The sequence below is a fragment of the Triticum dicoccoides genome, chromosome 4A, assembly GCF_002162155.2.
Source record: "Triticum dicoccoides isolate Atlit2015 ecotype Zavitan chromosome 4A, WEW_v2.0, whole genome shotgun sequence".
Lineage (NCBI taxonomy): Eukaryota > Viridiplantae > Streptophyta > Magnoliopsida > Poales > Poaceae > Triticum > Triticum dicoccoides.
Window position 1 is genome coordinate 687,349,268 of NC_041386.1, and position 9,528 is coordinate 687,358,795.

Sequence of the window (9,528 nt, forward strand, 5' to 3'; positions counted from 1 at the left end):
TGGCTGCACATATCTCAATGCAACATGGGGAAGAATGGAAGGCTGAGATAGAGGGCACCACGTAGCCCCAGCTAGGAAAAAACGCTCTCATGTGGGAGACAAGTATAGTGTGCACTACATTTCATTTTCCCTCAAGGACCATGCGCTACAAAACTTATATTATAGACTCATAGACATCTCGCGACAAGACTAAGAAGACAAAAATTCCTCGGACCATGGATTGGCTACAAGGTACAAGTGAAATTCGCCATAAAATCATTGATCTAGTTCTTGACGAAGCTGCTTAGCTTGGGGAAGGTCTTGCGGGTGTACCCGGAGTCGCTGATGGTAACTGGTACCAAGGCATAGGCCGCCAGGGAGAAGGCCATCGCCATCCCGTGGTCATGGTAGGTGTCGATCATCGTGATGTTCAGCTTCTCTGGCGGCATGATGATGCGGTAGTCTAGGACGTCCCCCGCCATTGCTCCCAGCTATAGGGCACAGGGAAACAACACGTCAGATGAAGTGCTGAGGGGTGCAACAGGAGGCTGGGATATAAGAATAGGAGACATGTGCATTATTACGTAGTTAGCTTGGTCTGGATCGCTACCATTCGCTCGGTTTCCTTCACTATCAAGCAGTCAATTGCAAAACAGAATGAACAAGTCTTGTGAGTAAACACGCAAAAGAAATCAATAGCAGCACATAAGAGAGTATTACTACACGAGACAACCTATCCCGGCAATTATTCATTCTTGTCCTTTATCCTCTCCCTAATGCTACAGAGTAATCGGCAGGAGCATGATAGGTATGGAAGGCCATATAAAGTTAACCATCTCTAGTAGCTATTGGACCAACGGCAAAGAGGGCAACAACGACAAGATTCATCGCGACACCAGGCATTTTGTGCATGTTGACGTCAACAACTTTTAGGTGTTTCTTCGAAAGAGCTGGCCTGGTGGACAGGTAACAACAACACTAGTGTCAATCCACGGAACCTTTGCTCCCAAACATGCATGTCGGCAAGAGTCATTGGACATCTGATGTTTTTGTTCTTGACTAGTTTCATTGAAGATCAAATCATGTTTTGTCCTTGTGATTATAATAAACCCGCTCATGCTCTCACGTCTATCAGTGTTGGTGCACGTCTACTGAAGCCATGCTATGTGACTGACAGACGTACCTGATTTGGTAGCCCGTTTGGTGACCGATGAATGAAGTTGCTTTAATGAAACATCTGGTAACAAATAAATGCATTATATGTTTACACCAAGATTCCAGAATATTTTGTTTCGATTTCCAATTGTTAAAATCAGGACATGATTGGCAGTCGTTCATTTGATGAGAGCGTTTATATGACGTTGAAAAATATGGTTTACTACGTATGAAGGCCAAGATAGCAAACCAAAATTAGCTAGAGAAGAGTATGCATGTTGTAAAATAATGTGGTGGGCCACCAAGTCACCTTCATGTGATAAATATCGGTGCCTGGCGTGCGTCTCAACTCAAATTCCAATGCCACTGTGGTGGGCCACCAAGGCACCTTCATTTGATAAATATCAGTCCCTCGCATGCATCTCAAATCCAATTTTAATGTATTCAAAGAGTAGTGGCGAGCGTTTATTATATCTATACGGATTGCATAGGCTTGAAAGGCATGGGGAACGATTCTATGGTTGTGAGGCAGAGAATGTTAACCAGTTTGATTACCAAAACTTTTTCCTGTGGAGGATAAGACTATTGGCCCAAACAAGGAAAGAGCCCCGTGTTCTTGCAGCCGAAGGAGGCAAGTACTTTGTCTGCCGGTTATGGATGTGAGACTTGTTGGAAAACTTGGACCTCTGGTAGACCCACTAAAGGCGGAGTACCCCGCCAGCCCATAATTGGCCAAGTTCTCCCACACTTTAGCGTTAAGTGGGCACTAACTTCTCACATACACTACCGGACTCGCGGGCTATGCCTACGGCCCAGGGCCGTCGGCATAGGTCCTCTGGCATCGGCATAGATCTATGCCTACAGCTGCCGTCGGCATAGCACCGTCGGTGTAGATCACGTCAGCGTAGATGTGTCAGACCGTCGGCGTAGAATAGCCGTCGGCATAGGCCCGTATGCCGACGGCCGTGGGACAGCCGTCGGCATAGTTTAGCCGTCGGTGTTGTTTTCCATTTGACGGCAACGGACGGCGCCGTCAAAAGCGCTAGCGAACCAGGGGACGACACGTGGCGCAGGTAGGCCGTCGGCATACTTGCGCCACGTGTCGTCCCTGGCTTCTCCCGGCGGCAGGGATATGCCTAAGGCAAAGCCACGTGGCGCGCCCTGGTAGCTCCTGGGCTTATATATGCCGACGGCTTTGCCATAGGCATAGTTTTTTTATATTATTTTCCCTGTTTTCTCTTTTCCAATTCATTTGACAGCATTTCAAAGCAGAATAATATGGAATTATGCAGAAATATGACAGTTCATCATCTAAACATACTCAAGTTCATCATCATGATTTAAACATAGTCAAGTTCATCATCTAAAGATCATCACCGGCGAAAGTTCATGAACATAAAAGTAGTGCAAGACATGGAACATCATAAAAGTTGGAACATGAAAGGCATGGCACGAGGGCCGCATGCACGGATTCATCATCGACACATCAAGCAAGACCACCTCCGCCAAAACCACCACCACCACCAAGTCCACCTCCGCCAAAACCACCACCACCAAGTCCACTTCCGCCAAAACCACCACCACCAAGACCACCTCCGCCAAAACCGCCACCGCGACCACCATCACTCTGCCAGATCGAAGTGACTGGGGTCGACGGAGCAGGAGTCGAGCCGCCGGTCCCCTACATGTTTGAGAGAAGATTCTAACGGTAAATATGACATGATAGTGTTGAATGAACGAGAAGTAGTTTCTCAGTAGTTAGGCAAATGTACTAACCGGACTATCACCGCCTAGTGCCACCCATTCCTCAAACGTGGGAATGTGTGGGGCTTCTCCCGCAGGTGGTGGTGGGGGTCCAACTTGTGGTGGCTCCGTGCGGTTAGACCAAGATGCCAACATAGCTTGGATGTTAGTTGAACAAGCAAACTAGAAAGTCAGAAGGAATGAAAGTGCAAATTTGAGCTTGGTTTTAAGAGGGCAAAACTAACCGCCATCACTTGACGGTTGTAATCATCGTTTGCCTTCACTCGTTGCAAGTACTCCCGCACCTCAATATGCCTATGCTCGAGAAAGGCCTGATATGCCTAGAAAATTGAGGTTGTTTCTAAGTGGGTAGTGCTGAAAATAAACTAAGAAAGATAGAAACAAAGAAGATAAGGGGAAGTACTTACAGCACGTTGGCGGACTAAGGGAGGCTACGAACGCCCCGTACTCTCTAACGGGCTCGGGTTGGTAGCTCGAAGCCGTGTGTACGAGATCGACGGAGTGATCAAGCCATCGAAACACGGATACCGGCCATCGGTAGAGCATTAACAACGTACCCAATCTACACATCCTCGGGCTGTCCGTCGAAAGCGCTGGACAATCCGAAAGAGCTGCGGTGATAAATAGGCAATTGAATGCATATTTATCGATGCAACCCTTTCGGACGGGAGACCTAGGTTACGCGACTTGATGTGAAAATTCAATCTAGTGACATGGAAAGAAAAGTGGACGAGGTCATGGAATTGTTGCTCACCCTCCGATGTAGTCGATCAAAGGAGAGGGACGATCGAGGACCAACACCTCCAACGTCGACGATCACTCCACGAAGATGGAACACCACAAATCCTGTTAATTACACCAAGTGAAAAAAATTAGGTCATCACATCACATTAAGCATTGACACTTTAAACTATAAAGAAAAATCATATTTTGTCAACTGTCAAATTTGGAAGCACTTATCATATCGCAATTTAGGTCATCACCTCACATTAAGCATTGACACATCAATTTTTTTTAGCAAGATCATCATGATGAAATAACCACTTATCGTATCCCAAATTTGAAGCACATCTCACATAGCTACTTAACAACATCACAAACTGAAAATAAAATCTTCGTTAACAATTTTATAAACTAAGTGACTCAAGTTGCTTTTTTAACTATGATAATTCATTTTGCCGAGATTCATCCATCTAGCAACCTAACCGTAGCAAAATAATTCCTTTTGCCGAGATTCCTCCATTCATCTAAGACACATACAACATTCATCCGTCTAGCAACCAACAACATCCAACATCCATCCATGCATCCATTCATACATCCAATACTAGCTAAATAATGCAAAAAAATGAAAAAAAGGAGTGTTAGCTCACGGGCAGAGAGGCGTCGCGGTGGTGGAGTTGGAGGCAGGGGCCGGCGGTGGAGGTGAGGGGAGGGCCGGGGCGGAGCTGGGCCGGCCGGGAATGGCCGGGACACAGCAGGGGCGCGGGCCGGCGAGAGCCACGGCCAGCCGTGCTCGGGACCGCCAGCGGCGCTGCACAGGGTCGAGGAAGAGGCGGTGTGGTCGGGCGATGGTGGGGTTGGAGAGGGCAGGCCGGAGCGGCGGTGCGCCCGGCGGGGTGGTCGGGGCGTGGGGTTGGAGAGGGCAGGCCTGGGCGAGGTCGAGGCAGCAGGGGGTTGGAGAGGCAGGGGCAGGGCTGGGCCGGGGTGGAGGCTAGGCAGCGCGGGGTTCGGCGGCGGCGCCGATGCAGGTGTGGAGGAGGCGGCGGCGTGGGCGGGTGGAGGCACGCGGCGGCGGCGATGAGGGTTGAGAGGCGCGGGGGGTTAGCGAGAGAGGAGAACGAGTGGACGGCCGAGGCGCCCCGACCCGGGGATGGATAAGGCGATATATGCTGACGGCTAAGCCGTCGGCATAGGGGAAGGCGCCACATGCATATATATATATATATATATATATATTCTTTTAGCAACAACTTTCATACATGTTTAACATTTTTCAAAAAATATTATTAACTGTCTTCAAATATATTTTTAGTGTATATTATTTTCATACGCATTGAAAAGTTTCGTATACATATAAAATATGTGTACATACATATTAAATATTTTCAAATACACGTTCTTGATTTTTTTTTAAAATGATACATGGTATATAATTATATTAAAAATAATACATGGTATACATATTTTTGACATGCATTAACATTATTTAAAATGTACCATACATTTTCTTTAATGGTTTGAAACATTATTTATAATTACATGATCCTTTTTTTTATATTGTACAACAATTTTGTAAAATATCACGTATATTTTTTTCTGAACCGAATTTTTTCTATGGTCAGCAACATTTCTTTATGATATAAATATTTTCTATGGTCTCGCGAAAGATGATACATTGGAGAGCAACTGACTGAGGGGTACCGTTACCGAGTGCCTGATCCGATAACTATACGAGTGCCTGATCCGTCTACTACCGTGTCATCGCCGACCGTGAGGGGGGCCATAGGTTGTGTCAGGTCAGCCAAGAGGGACACCTGGGAGCAACATCCGGGCCAAATCCACAGCTACATCCACTCCGTGTAGACCCACGACGCGTCCGTTTCCCACCTCCCGGTGCGGGCGGCGGCGCCGTCCGCGAGGGGGGGCACGCATCGGAGACGTGTGCCGCATCTTCGGACAAGCCACAACACCGTCCCGCATGTATGAGGGCCCGGTACGACGCTCCGGTGGCATTGATACCCCCCACGGCCCCTGTCCCGCCTAACCCTGGAGCGGTTGACCACGAGATCTAGCCCTTTGACTTCACACGGACAGGCTTTGACCAGTGGACCTCTCCACCCAGTTGTGTCAGGTCAGCCCAGACGGACACCGGGGAGCAACATCCGGGTCAACCCCACAGCTACATCCACTCTGTGTAGACCCGACGCGTCAGTTTCCCCCCTCTAGGTGCCGTTGGCGGCGCCATCCGTGAGGGGGGGCACGCATCGGAGATGCGTGCCGCCTCTTCGGACATGCCACAACACCACCCCGCATGTATGAGGGTCCGGTACGACGCTCCGGTAGCATTGCTACCCCCCAGGGCCCCCGTCCCGCCTACCCCACAATTGAGGTTGTTTCTAAGTGGGTAGTGCTGAAAACCCTAGCAGTAGCGCTGGTTTTGTGCTCACTAGTAGCGCGGGTAGGCACGCTACTAATAAGGCGCTACAGCTATTGCTTAGCAGCAACACGTGCCGGCGCACGCTACTGCTAGGACAAATAGCTGTAGCGTTTGTTCATCCCAACGCTGCTGCTAATGAAACTAGTGGCAGCGCGTTTTCTGTCCATCGCTACTAGTATTCATTTTTTATTTTTTTTATTTTTAGTGTATTTATGCGGTTTTCGCTCCATCGTACAAATATTGGTACAATACCAGTTATGAGGTTTACATCATTATGTCCATAACAGTCAAATGAAGGTGGATTAGGTTCAAGTGGAGGCAATATGTGGTGCATGTCAAAAGTATACTACTAATCCAAACTTTACCACATGTTGCCTCCACTTGAATCTAATCCGCCAGCACAAGCTATTTAATCATCATCATAGTAATTACCACCAACATTATTTATTTAATCACCACTAACACTAGCTAATAATAATCATCATAGTCATTACCACCAACACTAGCTATTTTATCATCATAGTAAATGTGTAGCACATCATCATCCTCAAACTCATTTCTAGCTAGCTAATCACTCCTGCTGCTCTCTCTTAGGTAAAACAACATAAAACATGTGTAGCTCTCCTCCTTGATCAAGTTGGAGCATGCAGATGAACCTGTCTCCTAATCGTGGGTAGCGCCTCAGTTTGCTGCCCCTAGTACTTCTCTGCGCTCCCCCATCACATATTTGGTCCAGTCTTGCACTACTAAGCATCCGTCGCTAATCTTGAATGCACTAAAGTAATCTGTAGGATATCTTGGCCATAAGCTGATAATACTCATCGTACCTTTAGTCTCGATCCCATAAGGCACAACATTCATCGGGAGTCCCTGTTGAAGAACATCGTATGGTAACACGGTTAGCAATGAAGTTTAGCTTCAAAAATAATGCATGGAAAAGATGCACTGAGGACAAATAGTAAAAATCTTACCATCCTTCCTAAATAGATGTGACCGTAATTCAATACGAACACTATTGGTCGCACGTTTTCAGTACTAACATTTCTAAATCCAGGAAGAAAATTTGTCTTGACAGGATCAAGATCCTCAAGCCATGAAACATAATGACTTAGGTCCTCGCAGTTTAGTTCAGCCTCGGGACAGTAGTAGGTCCTGTCTACCAAGCGCTGGACATGTTTGCTTGCATCGAAATAAGCTGACAATACAAATTAGTTGTCAACTATTTTTGAATAAACAATATCAAAGACATAAATATGGTTGAGAAACTTACATAATGGTATAACTGGAGGCGTCTGCATATCGACCCAGATGTCGGTATTACCTTCAATATCATCTTCCGGACGAATATCAAAGGTGATAACCATATCAGGCTCAAATGCATAAGTCTTGCATAGTGCTCGCCATGTTTTGCATCCAAAATAGGTGTAGTCGTCTGAATTGCATGGAAAATATAACCATGCTCGGTCTTCAAATAAACTTTCTTTACCTCCGTAGTATGACTGAAACCTATCTTATCCAATACAGAAACTCTTGCATGAAAAAAGACTTGTCGTTATGACTTACTATATCCACTTCGAAGTTCTCGTCCAGCTTGATGCTGAAGCGCCTATCATCATCTAGAAAGATTCCGTCGCACAGGCCGCGCTCGTCTTCGCAGTATTTGCAAATACCGAAATCCTTTTCGTCGTTAGACATTTCCTATGTTCATAGTTAAAACTTTAATTGAAAATCGATCAAAGACAACTACCAGGATACTCAACACACAAATCCGGGGCACTCGATAATTCCTACATATTCTGGCACAAGTCATGCCAAAATTCACGGAAAAATCTGGCATGACCTTTGCTAAAATAGGACATATCGAGCGCCTGAAATTTGCCGGAACGGAAATGAATACACACTCCGGCAAAACATAGGCCACTCGGAGGTGTAACCTGCAAACATGACCGGCCACTTGGATATTGAGCAACACAAGATATACATTTCAAAATATCTTATAGGACTCAAATTAGCATGCATTCAATAAGCAAAAGTAAATCATCTCATGCGTCTGTACATCGTCGAATATTATCACTAATACATCATGAATAGTGTCATACATATAACTTCACTAATACAACTAAAACCCTAGCACATGACGGGTATCGGCGCGGGAGGTGGACACCCTAGCAAGGTCCGGGTCAACGACAGGCTGACTCCTCACCAACCTGCGCCCCCCGGTAGGTAGCGCCTAATAGTACCACCCCGGCGGAGCCCAGTCCCGGACATGGCCCATCTGGTCAAGCAGGTGTCGTCCTCCGCCGACTCGACGACGAGGATGCGGGATAGGCATCGTCCACGTCGATGCGGGAAAAATTGCTTTAACTAAAAAATAGCAACAAGTTTTTACTAACTAGTTCTATTAATTCAACTAGTTCTTACTAAAAATAAACTTACTATAAATAAAAATATTCTAATACCTAATTAGTACCTAGTTCTTACTAACTAATTAGTACCTAGGAACTACTGCTAAGGGTTCATACTAACTAACTAACTAACACTAAATTAACTAACTAACACTAAAAATAGCCTAGGGTTCATACTAACTAGCACTAAATAGCTAGGGTTATACTAAGCAAATTAACAAGAGGGATCAGAAGGGGAGAGTGCTTACAGAGGGCGGGGAGAGAGATGGGGTCGGGGAGACGGCGGCGAGACGGCGGTGAGGCGGAGGCGACGAGGGGGAGAAGAGAGAGTGGTGAATTGGGGGAGGAAGAGAGGAAGGGAATCAGGCCGCGCAGGGGGTTAGGTGAGAATAGATATAACAGTAGCGTGCGAGGGGAAAATGCGCTGCTGCTAAAATCGGTAGTAGTAGCGCCGTTTCTAGAAGGGCGCTACTACTATACCTAGCACGTTGGGAACGGCGTGGCAATTATAGTAGTAGCGCGTTCTATTCCTGCCACGCTACTGCTAAGGGGGTAACAGCAGCGCGGTTTTGGTAGACGCGCTGCTGCTAATTAGCAGTAGCGCCTTATTTTAACACGGGCTACTGTTAAGATTCTGTGTATAAGGTTTTCCCTAGTAGTGCAGGAGCGGTTGACCACGAGATCTAGCCCTTTGACTTCACACGGACAGGCTTTGACCAGTGGACCTCTCCACCCGGTTGTGTCAGGTCGGCCCAGAGGGACACCGGGAGCAACATCGGGGCCAAACCCACAGCTACATCCACTCTGTGTAGACCTGACGCGTCAGTTTCCCCCTCCAGGTGCCGGCGGCGGCGCCGTCCGTGAGGGGGGCCACGCACCGGAGACGCGTGCCACCTCTTAGGACATGCCACAACACCACCCCGCATGTATGAGGGCCCGGTAGGATGCTCTGGTGGCATTGCTACCCCGAACCCTAGGGCCCCCGTCCCGCATAACCCTGGAGCTGTTGACCACGAGATCTAGCCCTTTAACTTCACACGGACGGGCTTTGACCAGTGGACCTCT

General features: G+C 47.2%; 1 pseudogene; it reads right to left on the reverse strand.

The window, feature by feature from the left end:
* Positions 1 to 263: 263 nt before the first annotated feature.
* LOC119284096 lies at positions 264 to 1,019 on the reverse strand (annotated as a pseudogene).
* Between the last annotated feature and the right edge of the window lie 8,509 nt (positions 1,020 to 9,528).